The 23,570-nt window shown below is 35.2% G+C and overlaps 1 pseudogene; it reads left to right on the top strand.

The window, feature by feature from the left end:
- Positions 1 to 21,709: 21,709 nt before the first annotated feature.
- LOC124521291 (60S ribosomal protein L13a-like) lies at positions 21,710 to 22,158 on the top strand (annotated as a pseudogene).
- Positions 22,159 to 23,570: the final 1,412 nt, after the last annotated feature.

Raw genomic sequence — 23,570 nt, 5'->3', positions numbered from 1 at the left:
ATGGTAGTGGTTACCAGTCCTGAACAAATTACCTAATGGTGAGTCCTGGCTATACACTTACTAGCTAACACTCTTTCTGTATGTTCAATTTTCTCACCTATACAACATGTATAGTAATAGTGGTAATCTCAAGTTGTTTTGAGGATTAAGCATTTATAGCAGAGCCTGACACATAGTGAGTGCTCAACAAATGTTAGCTAACATTATGAAACCTAAGCTTACAGCTGGAAAATCTTGGTTAGATAATCTCTTCACATATTCAGAGATCAAAAGGCCCTGTAACAGACCCAGAATTCTGGTTCTGCTACCTGTTCTAACCATAGCAAGTATTGTGTTAAAACGAGACCCACAAGATCTTGAAGAATGAATAAATAAAAGCTAATTCAGTGTCAAGTTGCTTCAAGGGTTCCCAAAGGAGTTCTAAAATACAACTTCTTAAAATAATTCCAAGACTCCCTCCATGGCATTGTTGGCTAACTACTTGGGAATGGAGTTTTAATTTCATGATGTCCTTTACTACCTCACGGTCTCCTTGCTCTCAGACAATCTGTAGAATTATGCGGAGAACACTGAAATAATATTCCGAAAGAGCAAACAACTAATGAGAAATAATGAGTGAATAAAAATTAATAGTTTGTTTCAACATGATTGCTGTGGTGATAATAACATCTTTCTAAGCTATATAAGGCGATTTATGTCCTTAAAATATGTCAACCTCATAAGACATTGATTCTTTGTATAAAAACAAAAATGTTATTTAAACAAAAGTGTATCACCCCCGTTGAGATTTATTAATTATAAGTACAGTTTCTGAGGCAAAATTCTTGCTCTCATGAAAAGTTTTTTTAATATCACTCTCTGATGGGTACTGTGTACATAGAATACTGTTGCAATGCTACACTGATTAGCAAGAGCCAATCCATACCCATCTCATAAACATAGTCAGCTGTCTTTGAGATTTCTCTGGAAAAAGATAATCAAAAGAATATTGGAAATGATAAAATCTTGACTCATGGAATCATTGAAATTAAGCCCAGTGTTGGCCTAACACCATCTTTGACTTATCTGGGTCACAGATGCCTGGGTTAGAATTTTTCTGTACTACCTCTTTTGAACTGGAAATTAAGATTCAATTTGTGTGCACACACATTTTGAAAAGTTTTGACACAGAAATCTAATGGACCTTGTTTTTGGTGAGTGCTTTACTCATTTGTTAGTTACATTTACACTGTAACTCTGCTCCGCTCCACCCCCCATCCCCTTTTGGGTCTGGCTTATCATTTTTGGATACTGAAGAAATATCTGTTTCAGTTATAAGAAACACATTTTTTTTAACTCAGCAAGAATTTGTTTTAGAATGTAAAAAACAATAGGAAAGAAAATGTCATCATGAGTTTTTTGTACATTACTAATCATCTAATTGAATTTTAATGGGGAGAGGAAAAAGCCTAGGGGTTATAATGAAAACATATTTTTTCACTCATTTATATTTACCATTCAAATGAAGTCTAGAAATAATATGCAGAAAAAAAATTGAGTCATTCTTAGCTTCTGCAGAGATTAGAGCAGCCCCAATTCTTATCCCACTATCCCTTTATGTCCATCACAGTTCCAAGCAACTTCAGCTTTCAAGTGTGTCTATTAAATCACTATCTAAATAATATGGCAGTTCAGGCACGCCACATCTTACAAACACTTTGAGTTTATTTTGCACAGCAAAAGAACTTTTGATCTCTCTTACTTATCATGAAAAATTCTGAGATAAAACTACTTAGAACTCCACAGTTTGTATAATATGCACTCATTCTAAGGCTAACAAAATAATAATTTCTAACTTAATACATTGATTTTACAGAAAAATAGGTAATTTATTACTTCTATTATAAGCAAATATAATATTTTTAAGGGATACTCATTAAAAATATCTTAAAGGTGGTTACCTGTTGTAGGTTGTATTATAGTTTATTGTATATGCTATGATACTTCCGGCAGGAGGAATCTTTTCCACACCACATTGCAGTAAGTCTCAGCCATTGACACTATGGTCAAAAATGGGGAATGGAAGAGATGTGTGTATTCTGAGTAGAAGCTTTAAGAGTCAGCATATAGTTCACATAGTTCATCATGACTCTTTTCCCCTATAACATGAGCACTGGCTGTTTCAGAAGAAGCTGGTCTGCATTCTAGGGTCCCTGAGTTAGGATAATAAAAAAGAGAGCAATGGGTATCCAGTGATGTGAGCAAAAAATAAAAACCTTTTACATTTTTGTTATTGACATTTTGAGATTTTTTTGTTATCACAGCATCATTTAACCTATTCCAATTAACATATACAACTAATACACAAAATATGTTCTGTTGTACCAAACACATCTATATGATTTTGTAATACAGTGGTAGTTTTAAAATTATGAAACTAGAAAGGTTAGAAAATTGTACCAATGAGACCAAAGTCATGGAAAGTAAACTTTTAATGGACTAGTTGATTTTATGTAAGAATGAAAAAATCTCCATGTAGGACAATGTGCTTGATCTTTATACCTAGATAGTCATAGAGCAAATTTGACGTACTGGTCACAAGATGACAAAATGAGAATTTGTACTTATCCATTTGAAAATTTTAAATCTACTACAACATAAATAGAAACAAATACTTTGATGTTGGTGGACTAATCTAAGAAAAAGGAAGATGTAAGTTATCAAAGGAATGATAGTATACTTTAAAAAATAAAGTTAAAAATTAAGTTTAAATTCCATTTGAAAGTCAAAAAATATTTTTATAGCCTTGTAAATGTTTATATGTAAATATGAAATTAACCTAGAAATATCTAAATATCTGGGACCACTTTCTCATCATGTGTTTTTAAAATTACATTAATATAATAAATAATATTATTTTTATTTAGTCTTAGACACATATAGAAAATAGCACCTCTCTTCTGTGTTTACAAATAATAATTACTTTCTATTCAAAGCCTCGGTATATATTCTGGCATTTAAAATTTAACCCTTACTAAATTATTACAAATAAATTATTGAATATGGTAGGTAGGTTACATTACTAGCTGAAGATTTGAAAAGGACTATTTTTGAGAATTGGTTGAAAAATATTAACCATATATGAGTTCCCTTATTGTACATAATTATGATGTTTGATATGTACTAAGTTTGAAGGTAAGGTAGAAAGTGTGTGGTGGATGATGGTATACGGGTAATAAATTGAAATATTTTAAAGCGTATATTACCTTTACCAGCCATGTTTATTTATCTAGACCCAAAGGTCTAGATTCAGGGAAAATTGGAATGAAAACCACTGGAAACGTAGGATTATGATGTATAATAGCTGGTAGATTTGTTATACAGGTCAATATTCTCAGAAATATTAGAAAAGTTAATTTGTTTGAATTTAGTGATGATAAAAATATAAAAGGTCAAAACTTGTGAGAATACAACTGATATAGTTAATACACAAAGAAAAATGTATACCATTAAATTGGTATATTAAAATGAGTTCACGTTTGCGGCACCTGGGTGGCTCAGTCGGTTAAGTGTCTGACTTGGTCTAGGTCTTGATCTCTCTGTTCTCGGGTTCAAGCCCTGTGTCACGCTCTGTGCTGACAGCTCAGAGCCTGTGAGCAGGCTGCGTCTCCCTTTCTTTCTCTCTCTGTCCCTGTCCTTGTTCACACTCTGTCTCAAAAATAAATAAACGTTTAAAAATTTTTTTTAAAATGAGTTCACGGTTAAAACTCAGAACATTGAATATGTGTGTGTGCGCACACACACACACACAGGATCTGTTTGAAGTCTTATTATCTATCATTCATCTATCTGTTGGCCTATTTGAAGTTATTGAGAAGCTACCAAAATAGGATTGAAGTACTATGATCCTGAATAAAAAGTAAGCCCTACCTTTGACAAAGGTATCCTACTTCAAGCATTTGCTGATAGGTGAGATTGAAATGATCAGCAGAAAGTTGCAGGTGAGTGACTGATAATCTAAGGAGAACTTCTAGTTGGCTTATTGAACTTCAGGAACAAAAATTGAAATTTGGGTATCATGGAAGAAAAAGACGTATGTTGATATTTTTTTCCTCCTTGAGAGGCCATACCCTAAGAGTAGGAGTGAAATGGAAATAGAAAATAATTCACAAAATCTGAAGCCAACATTGGAACGAGCTCAATTTCTACTTGGATGAAAGTGATATTTCCTGAGTTTAACTGACATCCAGGTACAAAATGAATCATTTTTACAGGCAAATTCCATTACACTGAACTTTAAATTATCTATGTAGTTTTTTATTTTTATTTTTTGGATACAATGCTAGCAAACAAATAATTACTATGTATGCCAGGAGATTAAAAAAGAAAAAGAAAACTCAAACTCCCAATAAAACAATTAAAAAAGATCCATAGGGAATTATAAAATAAGTTGTGCTAATCCTATGTAAAAGATGTTACAATTGTATCAGAAATAAAGGGGGCAACCACCAATTATTCAGCTACTGAAAAGACTAGAATCAGAGGGAATAGATGTCAATTTATTTTAGGTGGCCAGCGTAACCTTGGTACAAAAATTTGACAAGGATCGTACATAGAAATTAGTTTGCAAATAAATTACTCTCATAAAGTTAAATCTAAAAGTTCTAAATAATTTGTAAATGCAAATCTAGCAATATATTAAAATGTTAATATGTAACAAGTGAATTACAGAATACGTTAGTTTAACATATGAAATCAATATCAATCACCAAATTAACAGAATATATAGAATGTAATATAACTATTTCAATTGATGCAGAGAAGCATTGGACAAATTCAACACCATACATAACTTATTTACAAAAAAAGTCATAGCTTAAAGTGGACATGGAATAGAACTTTATTAATCTGTTGAGGAATATTAATAAAATCCATAAAATTTCTTTCTTACTGGTAAAATATTTTAAATATTTCCCTTGATAGAGTAGAGATGTAAGACATCAATTTTTACTGCATTTGTTTGACATCTTACATAGTTTCTAGTTGGTACAATAAGATAAGAAAAATAAAGGTTTAAGAATGTGAAGAAATAAAACATATTGACATATAATAATATTGTATATTTATAAAATCTATAGATATCTACATATAATATATTAGAATTAATAAGTGAATTAATAAGTGAATGATATAAATCCAATGTGCAGAAATATTGAATTTTTATATGTAAGCAACAGTTTAAAATTCAAAATCAATACCACTTATAGTTGAATCACAAAAATAAATATGAATAAATCTTGATAACTTTCACATAAAAATAAGTCTGCAGAAGTCATGTAAGACTAGTGTTCCTTTCTTGGGTGCAATAATTTACTGTGAAGTTACATGGACCTATTACATGCCCTGTGAGATGACATATACTTTCATAATAAACAGATGTTAGATCATTCACATTTATTTTTCTTCTTATGTCAGTTTTCTAGGGATTTTTAGTTTTATATCAATTGTCAATGGTAGCTTCAGAATCTTTCTGCAAATGATAGGAACCACTTTTCATGAATCAATTCAGATGTTGCTAAATTCTGTAAGTCCATTACAGCATGAGCTGTTGCTTCCTATGTACTGTCTTGTGTGAATGCAGGGCAGTTTCCAGGTCTTCCATTTTGCTCTTCTTACCACAGCGTCTCTTAATCCATAGGTCAGGGGAACAATCTAGTGCCTTCTCATTGGTAAGTATATATAACACAGTTATGTACTTGTGGACTATAGAAATAATTCTGGGACGAGTCCATGGCCTAACTGGACTCATGAAATAGACTTGAATCAAGGCTGGCCTCCAAAAGCCTCCGCTGTAGCTAGTGTACTATGTAGGTATTTTGGATACTCAGTTTGGACTTTATATCGACTTTCTATTCTCCTTTGCCTGAGTCAAACAGCTTTACTTCCATTTGGAAAAGCATTGTGGCATTTTAGTCTTCTTTCTCAAAAAGAACTGGCATCTTTTTCATTTGAAGGGCTTAGGGTCTCAGAAGGGTCCCAGATCTAGAGACTGGATGAGAGATTTCGTTTTTCCATCATTGCAGCTCATCTCAGCTTTAACTCATCAGATCTTGAACATCTTTTTTTTTTTTTTTTTTTTTTTTTTTTTTTTTTTTTTTTTTTTTTGTCAACGCCTATCTTGCTCTCACTATCTAGTTTCCAGTGTCACAGATTCCTGTGTCTCTAGGCACTCTGGTTGTAACTTCGCTTTTGCTTCCCAATACTTTACCTTTCTTCTGGCAGTTACATACCATGGCCTGATTTCTACTATTCCTGAATCCTATAATCCCATTAACACCATGAGTCCAATTCTATGAAAATATTCCCTAGTGTCAACCCTAATCTAGAAATGACAGCAACCATTGCGACCAAAGACCAAAGTGCCTTTATTAAAATGAATTCATTATAGCTATAGCAAAGTGAGGAGGAGCATAGTCATCAAAGTATTTCAATTTTATATAATAGATTTATTTTAACATTCCTGTTTACTTGAGCTCAATCCTCTGCCAAGGCAAATTATGTCATCTGACTTTCTGAAGGCTTTTATCATGTTCAAGATTCTAGGACTGTCCCAGCAGCATATGAGGATTGAATCATGGGAGAAACTCTTTTTTTTTTTTTAAGATTTTATTTTTAAGTAATCTCTCCACCCAACATGGGGCTCAAACTCACAACCCGAGATCAAGAGTCACATGCTCTACTGACTAGTCAGCCAGGCACCCTGGGCAAAACTCTTTTCTATCCACCTTATATTTCATCTTCTTTAGTGAAATATCCACAAACTCATTTCTAGTCATTTTTTTTAGCTCTACAGGTATATATATTATTGAGTTCCTATAATTATTATCAGTGAGAAAACTATGTACTCCCAGAATAGAGACTGTGTTTCCCCTTTTGTCTATGCTGACAATGTTACCCATAATTAGTCTGGAGGCAATGAGGTATGAATCTTAAGGAGAAAGTCACCTCGTGATGTGTTTGGCTTAGATGAAGTCATTGAATGGTCTCTAGACAAGATCAGGCTATTGTCCTCCAGAAAGGGAGGAGGGATTGCCTGTGGTGGATTAATAAGAGTAAATATAAGGGCTCAGAGTTTTCACGTGTCCACACATACATGTGCCTTTTTTATGGGTCTCAGGGCCCTGATTTTAGCGTGGAAGATTATTCAAGGTTGTGCATTCAGTTCCCTTTGTAGTTTTTTCCCCTTGAGTCCTTGGCCAGATTTTCAGCATTGTCAACCATCCATTTTCTGAGTTGGTAGTTGGCTAACTTCAGCTGGTCATTATCCTTCTTCAATGCCTCTGGCAGTTAGCAAAGCCAGCCAACTCTACAAAATCCTTATAATGAATGTGTACCCATCCTTTCAAATACTAAAATTATTATATAAACCAGTGCTTTTACTTTAAGCTGTATTTCATCTCAATCTACCACAAGGTAAAATTAGTCTTAATAATTGTAATGCTTCAACCAGACAGGAGTTATCACCATCCCATTTATTACCAGCAGGGGGTTCTTTGTTCCTCTTTACCCATTGAATAATGTATTTCTAGCATTCCATTATAAGAAACTATTTTCTATGTCTACTTCAGTACTCAAAGCAGAGCCCAAAACATAATTTGGATGCAAGTAGTATATCTGGAAGGGTATCCCAGAAAACAGAAGTGAGAGAAACAGGAGATTAAGAAAAGGAAGGAAGAAAAGATAATGTAAGAGTTTATTATCAATTCTGTTCTGGTGGCAAGGGACCTCAATTTCACTGCGACTTCCTGAAAAGTGTCCAAATATCTCCCAGAAACTCGCTAAATTGCAGAAAACATGAGCATTTATCTAGTGGCTTCAATATCTCTTTAGCTGAGGTAGTCCTCTTGAAACACTGATTTGCCCCATATGTGGACTGTGCTTGTGTATAAGCCAATGTGCTGTACTGACTTCCATCTAGTGAATCAGTAAGGAGAACTTGATGTGGGATGTCATCTGCATGTGCAGAAGCAACCACCACAGCTGACCCTAAATCACGTGGTCTGAGAGGATGTGACAAGGGATATCAGAGTTGTCTGCTACTTTTGATAGAGCTTTCTGGCATCTCAACTAAAAACTTAAAGTATTTTTCAGGGCCTTTCCTTGGCAGATCTTCTAATGTTTATCTTTCCAGCTCTGTGAGTCTGCTAGAAGCTATTTTTACATTATTAGACTCCTTTTCAGAAAGAACAAATTTTTCAAGTGAGAGAGTGGCTTCAGTTGTGGGACTTAGCCCTTTGTGCATCCTCTCTTTTCTGGATCTTTCTCTTCAAAAATGTTACTGCCTAAATACATGTGCTATGCCTTTAAAACAACTCTACTGTTCTGGCTTTATTGGTTTAATTTAGAATAACTGTTCATCCAAGAATAGCTAGTTCATCTTTTCCAAAAGTCAAAATGAAAGTACAGATATATGTTAAGTACAGAACAGTATTAGTAAACTTTTTTGATTCTTCACATTTTCCTTTCTCAGTGCTATACATAATGATATATTCATAGGTATTGTGACTATAAATTCATGTAGATTCCCTTAATCAATTTCAAAACTGATGTTAAAATGTAAATATGGTGCAATATTAAAAATTAATTAAAAATTAATAATAACTGATGGTTCATTTGAAGGAGTAACTGAATTTTCATTTGTTAAGTTTATTTTTTTAAATTTTTTTAACGTTTATATATTTTTGAGACAGAGAGAGACAGAGCATGAACGGGGGAGGGTCAGAGAGAGGGAGACACAGAATCTGAAACAGGCTCCACACTCCGAGCTGTCAGCACAGAGCCTGACGCGGGGCTCGAACTCACAGACCGTGAGATCATGACCTGAGCCGAAGTCGGCCGCTTAACCGACTGAGCCACCCAGGCGCCCCTCATCTGTTAAGTTTAAATGAAAGTAGTTATTTGATCTATAAACAACATCCTAAAAATTCAGTTTTAGAATAACAATTAACATCAGTGGGACAATAGCTAGCCATCATATAATTACTTTGCCAGATTATTCCTGCCCCATCACTATGTGGCAGGGCTCGATTTTCTATTCTTAATCTCCTTAGACTTTCTGCTTTTTTGAATGAACAAGGACTTTTAATATAGTATAGAGAAGTATTTGTCCTTTGCCCTCCCTTCTGAATATCTAAATATGTGTTCCTTAATCCATTGTAATTTTCTACTACGGCCTTCCCAGAATAAACCCTGTTTCAAGTCTGTCTGGACTTGAACTCTGCACGAGAAGAAGAATACAGACCAAAGGGAGAAGATATTTCTGTGTATCAACATGAGGCTTCCATTTATGTATGAATGACAAACCACTGTATACAGAAAAGGTTGGATCCTTTTCTGACTCTATGTGTAGTTGTGATGCACTCATGTTAAGATTGCTAATTTTTTTCCCCTCCTGGGTAGGAACTGTACCTGTATATCCTTTCAGAATTTATACCACATAATGTATTTGAGGGTTACCTTTCAGGATTTTGACATTAGTATGATTGTCTGGCATGCCTAAATCAACATACACTGTAGAAACAAGCTAGATACCCTACATCATATCACCAAACTGTCATTGGAATGATTTCTAAGACTGGGAGTAAGTCCAAGATAAACAGGTATGGTAGTAGTAATAACCGCTCATAAGGAGAAAAATACCATGGAGATGGATATGCTAAAAAGACTGGAGCCCTTGAAGTGGTAGGATAAGGGAATATGAGCTAAATTTAAAAATGCATGTTTCAGTCAGAGAGTTTGGACTATACTTCACTATTTGAATTTATGATAAACCCCACAGTAAATATCTAGCTCAATTTATCCTGGGACTAGTCCTATGAAGAAAGGTTTTTCTGCACTGAATAACCTGGAATTTTAACATAAAGTTGGTTTGCTTCAGTTTTTGGAAAGTCTATGAGTAATATTGCAAATTGATGGGACAGTCTTTGCCAACATGAAAATCAAATGTACCATAACAAGTTGTGATGATTTAATTGGACAAGATGTCAACCTGTGCTGGTTGTTAACATACTATAGGGAAGGAAAACTTATCCTTTCTTTTCTTTCAGGTTTTTTTTTTTTGAACAACACATAATTAAATTGACATAAGAGATTAACAAGAGAGAATTAAAAATTTAATTTTGTATGTACAAGAGTTCATAGAAATATGAGACTCAAAGAAATGATTGAAGCAGGTAGCTTTTATAGCTTTCAGACAGTTTGTGAAAAATTGGCAAAATAAGTTTGAAGAAGTAACAATGTTTGTTTATACCATCTTCTTGGTCCTGAATTTCCTATCTCTGGTGATAAAGATGCCTTCTACCATCCAGGCACAGGAAGGGTCCCCTTCACATGGGGAATTTATTTCTTGCTTTCAGGGGGCAAAGGAGTGGGTCAGAGTGTCCTTCCTGTACTGACTGTTTCTTAAGTAACTCAAAATAATCAATATACCAAATTGGCATGTTTTAGGGAAGCCTGCCCTGAACCCTATCAATACCAAGGACTCAAATCTTATTCAAGCACATGGAACCTGTGAGAGAGAAGAAAAAACTTCAAACAGTAAATTAAACACAGAAAACAAGTTTTTAAAGATAATTGTCAGGATCAGAAAGGTAATAGTTGTTGTTGAAAGAGTGTGCTAGATCTAAGATATTTTGTCCAGAGTTGTTTCACTAATTGAAATCAGTTTTGTCTGTGTTTATGCTTCCCGTGGGATGGAATCCAACAAGCCCAGGAAGTCAGTCACAGACTTTGCTCACTAATTAGGGACATAAAGGGGAGGATACAGCACACTAAGGTAAGATAAATTAAAAGAGAAGTGACAGGCAAGGAGAAAAGATTGAGTGGGATGTGGATTTTGAGAATGAGTAGATTGAGTTAATGAAGCCCATGAATCGTTGGATATAATTCTATAGAGTATAATTCTCTATACTCTATAGCCAATAATAAAAGGAGACATATTAAGGAACTCTTAATGACATTTTATCTTGATATTGGATCCATTAACATTTCTACTTATGTTGGTATATAAGAAATTTGAAAAAAAATTAAATGTTGGGGTGCCTGGGAATCTCAGTTGGTGAAACATCTGACTCTTGTTTTTGGCTCAGGTCATGATGTCATGATTCATGAGATCAAGTCCTGCTTCAGGCTCCACACTGACAGAGCAGAGCTTGTTTGGGATTCTCTCTCTTCTTCTCTCTCTGCCCCTTCCTCCCTCCCTCCCTCTCTCTCTTTCTCTCTCTCTTCTCAAATAAATAAAATTAAAAAAAAATAAATGTAGGCTAGAGGACTTTATTAGTCAGGATCCTGACAGGAAAGAGAAGGCACATTTAGTCTTATTTAAAGAGGTTTGGGAAGGGCTAAGGAAACCAATAAGGAATGTTGAGACATCAAGGAAATAATAACAGTGGAAAGCCGTTACTACAACTAAGATTAAAATAATAATACAAAGAAACAGGGTTACTATAGCGTATGAAACTTCAAGCCATTGAAGGGAACCCTTATGGTATCTCTGACCTCTTGTTCTATTATCTTCTGCCAAAGCTTTCATTGGCTAAACCCAACTTGAAGTCAGAAGGCAGTGAAACTGGGAAGAAGTATTCTTTGAGTTCACACCTCCTCGTCTTCTTAAGTCACAGAGCAGCAATTCCCCTCCTTGTTAAAAAAAGCAAAAAACAAAAAAAAAACAGGAGTGGAGGTGGAGAATGAATCAGAGGAGAAAATGAAGAACAAGTATTATAGTAAGATAGAACAAAAGAAATCAAGATTGGCAGAAACATTGCTCCAAATTCTAGGATCCTCAAATGTTTCCTATTTCCTAACATTAAGAGTCACAGTGGAGTCTATGGGAAAAGTATTACCAAATACAGCTGACTAGAAAATAATATTTTTCTCTCCAGGTTTGACCTGTTGGAGAGAAAGAGTGCCTTAGGGCATTATTGGATCTCCACTTTCTTCTAAGGACTAATGGAGACAGTGGTTTGGAAATCTGATGTATTTTGAAATCTTGGTATATTTAGAAAATAGTCTACAGAACTTAGAGGAAAAAAAAACACAAAAAAGTGTCTCATTTTGTTAACAATTTGCCTTGAGGGACTGGAATTGAAGTTAACAACCAATGGACACTGATTTAATCGGTCATGTCCATATAAAATGAAACCTCCAGAAAAGCACTAAAGGAGTTTCTGAGTTGGTGAACATATCAAGGGTGACATGCTCTGATAAGACATAAAAGTTATGCACTGCTCCCTGTACACACCTTGCCCAACACATCTGGTTGTTCCTGTGTTGTATCCTTTATAATCAATGAGTACGTGTAAGTGAAGTGTTCTGAGTTCAGTAAGTCACTATAGTGAAATATGGAACTTGAAGAGATTGTGGAAACTCCTGGTTTATAGCTAGTTGGTCAGAAGTACAGGTGCCTCTCCCCTTTCCCTTATCACTTTTGACCAGTGCCTGACATAGGGGCAATCTTACAGGATGGATCCTTTAACCTGTGAGGTCTGTGCTCACTCTTGGAGTTTATGTCAGAATTGAAATGAATTGTTGGATACCCAGTTGATGTCAGAAAATCACACAATTTGCTGTTAGAAGTGGTGTCAGGAAAAAAAAAGAGACATTTGTATATGTATAAATACAATAAATAATAAATAATAAACAATTATTGAGATGTACATTTAAAATCAATGTACTTTATGTATTTAATGTGTGTATATTGTACTTCAGCTAAATTTTTTTAATTTTTTTAAATATTTGTTTATTTTTGAGAGAGAGAGAGACAGAGTATGAGTGGGCAAGGGGCAGAGAGAGAGAGAGAGAGAGAGAGAGAGAGAGAGAGACATAGAATCCGAAGCAGGCTCCACGCTCTGAGCTGTCAGCTCAGAACCCCATGCGGCGCTTGAACTCATGAACCACTAGATCATGACTTGAGCTGAAGTCAGATGCCTAACTGACAAAGCCACCCAGGTGCCCCAAGCTAAACATTTTTTTAGAAGCTTAGAGCCCAGCTAGTGATTACCCTTGTAGTAATCTTTGCAAATTTGTATGAACTTTTAAATTATTCATGGACACCAATAGGGAAACTTTGGATCCATGTCATTCTGCTAGAACTCTTGGAAATATAGCCTTTGTTATCAGAAATCTGAGAAATAAGCCATAGACACCTTTTAAAAGAAAAACTGAATTGTGTCTTGAAAGTAGGCTTTTGATAGGTAAGTTTATTGGTTGTACCTTCCCTGTTCTCATCTCTGGTATTTTTCCTTCTTCACCTCTAAATGTTAAAGTGTTTCAGGGTTTTGATACTGGCCTTTTATTCTCTATTTACACATGTGATTTTAATGTGGTTAAGGCTTTACATCAGATCTATATGTTAATGATTCTCAAATTCATCTTATAGTCTTGACCACTACACTGGGCTACATACTTACATTTTCCTTATTCTGCATCTCCATTTAGATGTCTAATAAATATTTAGTACGTCCAAAACAGAGTTCTGTATGACCTATCGATAGGCCTATTACTCCCTTTCTATATTTTAGCAAATTGTGGTACCACCTGTTGCTCTGGAAAAAAATCCTGGGAGCCATCCTTTTTTTCCTCTCATTTTATTGTAACCATATAAAATGCAAGTTCTATAACTATCTTCAAAATATGTTGATCTTCAAAGGATGACCACATTGATTATCTTCAAGTCTTCAATGTCTGATGGCACTAGTCCAAGTCATTATCATTTCTCGATTGAATTTCTAAGAAAATGTATGACTTTTCTGCCTCCAATCCTGCCCTCCACAGACAATTTTTCTCAAAGCAATAAAAACAGATTTTTAAAATCATACACTAAATATCACACTACCTTGGTATGCACACTTCCAATTAGCTTAGCATCTCAGAATAATATGCAGACTGACCAATGAGATATTCATGCCCTTCTCACTACAATTATCTCATGACTTTTCAACTCAATCACTATATTGTAGCTACAATTACCTTTCTACTCATCTTACACATTTGTTCTCACTTCAGGATTTTGTTCTTCCTGTTCTTGTTTATCATGCTTTTTTTTTTTTCAACGTTTATTTATTTTTGGGACAGAGAGAGACAGAGCATGAACGGGGGAGGGGCAGAGAGAGAGGGAGACACAGAATCGGAAACAGGCTCCAGGCTCTGAGCCATCAGCCCAGAGCCCGACGCGGGGCTCGAACTCACGGACCGCGAGATCGTGACCTGGCTGAAGTCGGACGCTTAACCGACTGCGCCACCCAGGCACCCCATTTGTTTATCATGCTTTATCATCATATCTTAACACTGTTCACATTCCATTTCACCCAGGATTTTGCTTAAATGTTCCTTTTTTACTGATCAACCATTGTGATAACTTCTCCCATCATTCTCTATCCTGTGCTGCACTTTTCGTTTTTTTTATTACATATAACATTACTAGATACTTTTTTTTTGGTATTGTTTTCGATTTTCTGTTTGTATGAGAAGCCTCTAAGCCTGAAAGTGCAGGGATCTATCTGATTTTCAACTGGATCCCTAGAAACTAAAAAAAAAAAAATGCTTACATGTAGAAGCTCAGTACATATTTGAGGAGGTATTAATGAAGTTCAAGGAGAATGCATAAAATGATAAACCTCCTCACTATATCTCTACAGAAACCAAAGGGAAGACTTACAAGTCTCGTTAGTCACTAAAGTTTTAGTATTAATTACAGTTAAGAATCTAAAATGGTCTCTTGGAAATTCCAGCTTCCCAGATGCGGGCATTTCTAGTGAGCTGGTGTTAGACATGTTGGATAAAATATATATACACATACTGTCTGGAAGAAAGGAGATAATAGGACTGAGAGATTGAAGCTATCTCCAAAGCTGTACCCGTAGCAGCCAAGAATTATATAACCCTGTATTTATCTTTGCTCAACAAGGTACAGTGGAAAAGTATCTGATAGCCCAGAGTATCTGAATCTAATTCTACTATGAGAGAGAGAACAAAAACATTCTTGATGATAGTGAAGATGAAGCTTTCTTCCAAAGCATAAGAGTTTACTATAAGAATGAAAGAAACTAGCTCTAATTCATGAGTTAGAATAAAATATTAAATAGCTAATGACTAAAAATAGGCTCTGAGAGCAATTGCAACTAGGATTTTTAAATCTTAGGCAAGGGAAAAAATACTTGAGCAAAATGGGCTCAATTTTCCTTAATGGGCAGTAATAACCAGAGATGTCAATATAGAATGTGAGAATAGCAGTATAGAATGTGATGTATTAAGAAAATCTGCATGGCCTAACTAAGTGATCCATTGGGAAATGAAGTAGAATAACACATGCTCATAATGCATATGCACTGATGTTTTTTTAGAGTGTTCAATGGGAAGTGGTGGTCTCTTATACCAAATGGTCTGAAGCCAGGCAGCATACTAATAGAGATCATTTCCCTTTGCACATCCAAGACTATTCTATCTGGATTCAGAGAGCATAAATTATGGCAAATGCATATACAATGATACAATGCACTTCACTGAGTCACCTCTCAGACACATTCCAACCATGTGAAAGGGGATTGAAAGTCTTAGGCTTTGGGAAAGTTTTTTTTTTTTTTAATTTGGCAGCTATGAAAATATCTAGAGTTGTAAAACCCATAACAATCAAAATACCAGAGAGATTTTAGATACTGTCTGATGAAAAGAAACCTGGATACATGAGTGTTGATTGGTGGAGCGGAACAGGTGAGTCCACAGCTGAGGGATGGCTCAGCCATGATGCAGCAGTCTTGGAGGAAAGTAACATGTCCTGAAGAACACAGGAGCCTTTAAAGTGTCAGAACAGTCAGGATGAAGAATGGAAATGATGCCTGACACTGAAGAGACAGGCATTAAGTATTTGGAAAATCTATATGAAGAACAGTTGACATAAATCTCTGCAGTCTGCCTCTCAAACAAAAAATTAAATGAAAAATAAACTAGAGTCTGTTTCTCTTTGTTTTTTGTTTTATTTTTTTAGATTCCACATGTAAGTGATATTATGATATTTGTCTTTGTCTGTTTTATTTCCCCTCACATAACATCCTCCACGTCCATCCATGCTGTTGTGAATGGCAAGATTTCATTGTTTTTATGGATAATATTCCATTGTGTATATATACCACATCTTTCTTATTCATTCATCTATTGACACTTAGATGCATCCATATCTTGGCCACTGTAAATAATGCTGCTATAAATGATAGGTGTACATATAGATTTCTGAGTTAGTGTTGTTGTTTTCTTCAGGTAAATACCCAGAATTGTAATTACTGGATTACATAGTACCTCTAGTTTTAGTTTCTTGAGGAATCTCATACTGTTTTTCATAGTGGCTACACCAGTATACATTCTCACCAACAGTGCAAGAGCTTTCCCTTTTCTTCGCTTCCTTGCCAACAGTTGTTATTTCTTTTTTTTTTTTTTATCTTGTGCTCTTATTTTAGCCATTCTGACAGATGTGAGGCAATATCTCATTGTGGTTTTGATTTGCATTTCTCTAATTAATGATATTGAACTTCCTTTCATGTGTTTCTTGGCCATCTGTAGGTCTTCTCTGGAAAAAAAAGTCTATTCAAGGCTTTTGCCCATTTTGTAATTGGATTATTTGTGGTTTTTTGGTGCTAAGTTGTAAATATAAAGAACAAATTAGGGGGCGCCTGGGTGGCTCAGTTGGTTAAGCATCCAACTTCGGCTCAGGTGATGATTTCACAGTTCATGAGTTTGAACCCCGTGTTGGTCTCTGCTCACAGCTCAGAGCCTGGAGCCTGCTTCAGATTCTTTGTCGCCTTCTCTCTCTGCCCCATCCCCACTCATGATCTGTATCTCTCTGTCTTAAAAATAAATAAAACATTAAAAAAATTTAAAAAAAAGAACAAATTGGTAATTGCCAAGGGGAGGAGAGAGTGGAATGGGTGAAATGAGTGAAGGGGATTAAGAAGTACAAACTTCCAGCTATAAAATAAATAAGTCAAGGGGATGAAATGTATACAGCATAGGGGATATATTCAATAATATTGCAATACACTTATGTGGTGAGCATTTTGTAATGTATGTAATTGTTGAGTCCCTATATTATACACCCAAAATGAATTTAATATTACATGTCAACTATACTTCACTTAAAAATTTGGGGCACTTGGGTGTCTTAGTTGGTAAAGCATCTGACTTTGGCTCAGGTCATGATCTCAAGGTTTGTGAGTTCGAGCCCAAGGTTGGGCTCTGTGCTGACATCTCAGAGTCTGGAACTTGCTTTGGATTCTGTGTCTCCCTCTCTTTGCCCCTACCCCACTCATGTTCTGTCTCAAAAATAAACACTAAAAAGCATATATATATATATATATATATATATATTTTTTTTTTTTAATTCCCCTCCAAAAAAGGTGAAGCTAATCTAAGCTAAGTCCAAACAGAAATGTTTCTTAATTTAAATCTAATAAATACTTTGGTGAAATCTAGGTGACTGTTTGATAGCCAAAGTAAAAGTTCAGTGTTCTCTTATTTAGGAGTTAGCAAAATTGAGGCAAGATTTTTAACACTCACAGGAGTAATAATGTCCACCAGCAAACAAAGCACACCTATATACACATTTATTTTTATTGCTTTATTGTTAAATAAGAATGAACAATCTAGGATAACCATTAATTTTAAGAAATCAGGAACATAAGAGAGAATGATAAAAGATTAATAATAGAAAAACATGACATGGAGGAAGTAAATATTTTAGGGAGAGAAGAGACTAGTAAGATAACAGTAAAAACAACAAAGACAAAAATTATTACAAATAAAACCTTCCCTAATTAGTCTCATTAATCTGAGAAATTCTTCCTTTAAAAATAACAGAACGCTATAAAAAAAAGATCAGAGAATAAGGAAAGTTTCCTGGAAATTAAATGCATGAATGTTTTATTATAAACAAAAATAAGCCACAACAATTTAAAAAAATAATAATTTGGTCAAATGAGTCTATAAAACGTAGGGCAAAAGACAAATGTAGTAAATACAAGAGAAAGTATAAAACATGGATATGATTAATTCAAGAGGTCTGTTGGTTCACAAGCCTCCAGGAATGTCCCTGATGGAATCTTAAATTGGCCTCTCTAGAGGGCAGGAAGAGACCAAAGAAAATGGCAGGCCACTCCAGGTTGGTAGGTGGCAGTTTTAATGAGCAAAGGGAACCTACATATGAGGTGTATCTTGGGCGACAGCAAGACAAATGGATCACTGTAATCACCCACCAATTCTTAAAAGTTAACTTTAAAATCTTATAAAGAGGCCTTAACCAGGTTCAGTCTCCTCTACCATTCAGGTGTTAACACCACATCACTATCTCAAGGCTCTCCCAGACTTCCCCTGGGCGTGGGAAAAGCAAGCAGAAACCACATCCTAAGGACAAGAGAGGGAGTGAAGAGCTTCCGAACACCTGGGTCCAGTTCACAGGTCAATTGGTGGTCACGTTTTTTGGAGGACTTTCCCCAGTAAGTCCAACATTAGAATAGCAGGAGTTCCAAAAAAAGAATAAATAAAACAGAGAAGGGTGCACCATTTTACATTCCCACCACCAGTGTGAAAGGGTTCCAAATTCTCCACAATGTCATCTAAAGCAATATGTATATTTTTAAATGTTTATTTAGTTTTGAGAGAGAGCGACTGAGAGCATGAGAGGGGAGGGGCAGAGTGAGAGGGAGACAGAGGATCTGAAGCAGGCTCACACTGTCAGTGCAGAGCCTGATGCAGGGCTCAAACTCACACACTGTGAGACCATGACCTGGGTTGAAGTTGGGCACTCAACTGCCTGAGCCACCAGGTGACCCTAAAGTTATGTATATGTATATAGTGAAGTGATTACCACATTGTTTGTTTGACATATCTGACTAAATGTTGGATTTTCTTCCTTCCTTCCTTCCTCTCTTTCTCCCTCTTTCTTTCTCTCTCTCTCCCTTTCTTTCTTTCTTTCTTTCTTTCTTCTCTCTTCTTTCTTTCTTTCTCTTTCTTTCTTTCTTTCTCTCTTCTCTCTTCTTTCTTTCTTTCTTTCTTTCTCTCTTCTCCTTTCAACGTTTATTTATTTTTTTGGGACAGAGAGAGACAGAGCATGAACGGGGGAGGGGCAGAGAGAGAGGGAGACACAGAATCGGAAACAGGCTCCAGGCTCCGAGCCGTCAGCCCAGAGCCTGACGCGGGGCTCGAACTCACGGACCGCGAGATCGTGACCTGGCTGAAGTCGGACGCTTAACCGACTGCGCCACCCAGGCGCCCCTCTTCTCCTTTCTTTCTTTCTTTCTTTCTTTCTTTCTTCTTTCTCTCTCTTTCTTTTCTCTCTCCTTTCTTTTTCTTTCTTTCTTTCTTTCTTTCTTTCTTTCTTTCTTTCTTCCTCTCTCTCTCTTACTTTCTCTCTCCCTTTCTTTCTTTCTTTTTCTTTCTTTCTCCTTTCTTTCTCTCTTTCTTCTTTCCTTCCTTCTTTCTTTCTTTCTTTCTAATCATGAGAGATGCCCAGAGGGCCTGAAAAGGGACTGGTCCAGGTAGGCAGAGTATGGAGTTTTCCAACAAAATAAATAGGGTGCAACTGGAGTCTGCAGAGTGAACTATATGACTTCAGGTGTATGGCAGGGGTGTGTATAAGTGCAGATCCCCCTGGAAAGGTGGAAGAGGATGATCTGGGATATGCTAAGCATGAGGCAGAACAAAACCTGAAGCACTGCAGCTGTCATAGACCATCCCAGAGGAAACTCAATATCACAGGATGTGTGGAGTCTAAATAAATATCAAAGGTTTTCATGGGTCACAATTAAGTTTAAAATAATACCTAAGATTGTTTAGCCAATAAATTACAGATGAGATGCTGAGTAATACAATCCATGTTAATAAGTTAATCACAATGCTGTGCATGTGAAGACTACCCAGCATCATTGACAGATAAAGGAAAATCATGTCCTCTAGAATCTTTAGAGTGATTGGATTTTTTTTTTCACTTCTTCTAGAGTGTTTGGAATTCAAACTCTGGCTATGAACATAGAATAGCTCTCAATTTTCAGTATTTTTTTGTAACAATTAAAAACAAAATTTTTCAATATTATTTCGATCCATGTAAGAATCACTTGAGAGCACATGAAAAGATTCAGAACAGACATGTGTTAGTTCTATGATCAGGTAATTTTTTTCGTGATCATTTACTCAGTCTGAATACTTCTAGCCACCCTGTTAGTTGTTATCATCATTCATTTGTATAATTCTCATGTATGTAGCATACAATTTCATTCCATTGTAATCTATTGTTTAAGTGTTCATAAATGGAAAATATAAGAAACATTAATAGTTGATTGCTAACTAATGAAGACAACAAAAAGTATCTTGCAAATTCATTTCCAGATACTCATTTCAAACCATATTCATTTGACCAAAAATTTTATATAACACATTATGCATCAATTTACATGATGGAAATGGTAAACCTATATTTTCATAATATCGTTTTTTTAATTCCTTCCCCCCAAATCAAAGTGCATTGTCATTTAATATAGCTTCTTTTTAAAAATCTTCTAGAGTAAAATTTTATATAACACATAAATATGTTTTTAGTATTTCAAAAGAACAAATGTAAGTCTGAAATAAAATAATGAGGTAAGACAAAGAAATATAATGCATCCAAACTGGAAAGGAAGAGGTAAAATTAACTGTTTATAGGTAACATAATCATATTTATAGAGAATTCTAAATACTCAACGGAAAATCTGTTAGAACAAATAAATTCAATAAAGTTGCAGAACATAAACTTATGTATGAAAATCACTTGTGTTTCTATACACAATGAACTATTAAAAAAGGAAAGAAAACAATACTATCTAGAATAACATCAAAAAGAATAGAATACTTAAGAATGAATATAAGCAAGCAGTAAAAGACTTGTATGCTGAAAACTACTTTGATGAAATAAATTAAAGACACAAATAGAAAGATATTCTGTGTTCATGCACTGGAAAGCTTAATATTGCTAAGACAGCCATAATCCCCAAAGCAATCTATAGATTTGATGCTATTCCCATCAACATTCCAATGGGATTTTCACCAGAAGAATTAGATGGCTACAGCAATCTTGGTAGGGGGTCGGGGGGGGGGGAGCGGAGAAAAAAGAACAAAGATGGTGGAATCACACTTCCTAATTTCAATATATGTTAAAAAGCCACAGTATGGTATCATGGACATAAAGACCAAAAGGAACAGAACTGACAGTTCAGAAATAAACCTATGCACATATGGTCAAGTGATCTTCAACAAGGGTACCAAGAATATACAATGAGGAAAGAAGTCTTCAACAAATTGTGCTGGGAAAATTGGATATCCACATGTAAAAGAATGAAATAGGACCGTTATCTCATACCATAAACAAAAATTGACTCAAAATGGATAATGATTTAAATTTAAGACCTGAAATGTAAATAGAAGAAAACATAGAGGGAAAGGTTTATGACATTGGTCTTGGCAATGATTTCATGGATATAGTACCAAAGCTCAAGCAACAAAAGAAAAATAAACAAATGAAAAAGCTTCTGCACAGCAGAGGAAACAACACTGACAAGACAACCTAGAGAATGGAAGAAATATTTTCAAACTATGTACTCAATAAAGAGTTAATATCCAAATTACAAAAAGAGCTTTTCTCAAGAGGCTGCTGAGGATGGCAGAGGGGAAGGTGTTGATCCCTATGGCCAAGGCCATCTCCTGGGTTACCCAGCAGCCATCATGGCCAAACAAGTGCTGCTGGGCCAGGAGGTCATAGTCATGGGCTATGAGGGCATCAACATTTCTGGCAATTTCTACAGAAACAAGTTGAAGTACTTGACCTTCCTCCACAAGTGGATGAACATCAATCCATTCTGTAGCCCCCTACCACTTTAGAATGCCCAGCTGAACATTTGTCAGACAGCTGAGGAACATGCTGCCCCACGAGACCAAGGGAGGCCAGGCTATGTTGCACCACCTCAAGGTATTTGATGGTATCCTGCCATCCTATGACAAGAAAAGATGGTGGGTCCTGCTGCCCTCAAAGTTGTGCGTCCAAAACCTACACCAAACTTTGCTTACCTGGGGCACCTGGCTCATGAGGTTGGCTGGAAGTACCAGTAAATAAGTTTTAAAATTTTAGAATAGTTTTAGATTTATAGAATTCCTGCAAAGATAGTAAAGAGAGTTATCCGGTTGTCCCTAAAATTAACATCTCATATTAATATGTTGTATTATTATAATTAATGAACCAATACTGATACATTATCAATAACTAAAATGCATCCAAACTCTCCACAGTGAAGTGATTACCACAATAAGTTTATATTATACATATATATATGTATAATATATATACATAGTGAAGTGATTATTACAATCAGTATATATTACATATATATGTATATATATATATATATACACTTGTATATATATATGTATGTATGTGTATATATAGATGTGTGTATATATATATACTTACTATATCGTTATTTTTAAAGTCCAGAGTTCATAATATGAGGGTCAGAGCTTTTCCCAGACTCAACTTTATAAATTCTCAGTTGGCTTGTGAGGCCAAATATAGATACTTCTTGTCCAGTTTGATTTCTGTGAAATCTTCATTCAAGTCCTCACTGGTCATCTGATCAAATGGAATTATGTTCTTTCTCTTCTACCGCTCTTTTTGATACTCTCCTGTCCTGGCCTTTCAGGGAGACAAAACCTCAGCACAACTTTTATCTTCTTTTTTGTTAGCGTCCCCCTGGACAGTATATTTATTCTCTGACACAGGAACTTCCAGAACATTAAACTAAAAGACATACTTTTTTTAAAGAAAAAAGAAAAACAAAGATAGGTCTCTGCCTCTAGATTTTCTTTGGCCTTTCTTCAAACTAAAGGAGAAAAAAAAGGAAGAAGGAATTATGTAGGCTGTATTTTTACTGAAACTACAAAGTCATTGATGATGTTTTTATCAAATTAAAAGAGACCATTTTTATCTTAACTCTTGAAAATGTTAGAAATAACTTTTATTTCTTTAAATTCCTCTTGGCACATTTCAATATTTGTTTTTTGTTTGGTGTTTTTGTTATTTTTCACAAATAATACATAATTAAAGAATTGGTTTTCAATTAAGTTCTAGTGAAAGCCACCTACAACTCTTAAAAACTGTCAACAAAGAGAGAACTTAAGTTTGACTTTATAATATTAAAAAAATGACTAGTGCATGTTTATGCTGGTGGGAAGTGTGGTATAACAGTCAAGTCAAATATAATTGATGAATATTACAATGGGATCTGGAAAGTGAACTTCTGGTGACTTTGGTCATAGTAATGAACTGTATTTGCCCAGTATTTTTGCTCAGAAACTTCAAGTACTTTGCAGAGAAGATTTCATTCTTTATAATATCCCTTTCATAAGAGGATATTTGAGTGGAGACATGAAGTGAGAATTCAGCTTGCTTAATAAATCAGAAGAGAAGTGAGGAGAGTTACATGTATTCCAAGTGACCCATCATTACAGTACAGCTGTGTCCCTGG

This window comes from Lynx rufus, unplaced genomic scaffold (assembly GCF_022079265.1).
Source record: "Lynx rufus isolate CCGP_SWC_20201006 ecotype Redwood Valley unplaced genomic scaffold, mLynRuf1.p SCAF_3, whole genome shotgun sequence".
NCBI classification, from domain to species: domain Eukaryota; kingdom Metazoa; phylum Chordata; class Mammalia; order Carnivora; family Felidae; genus Lynx; species Lynx rufus.
This window is presented reverse-complemented; position numbering and strand designations above follow the sequence as displayed.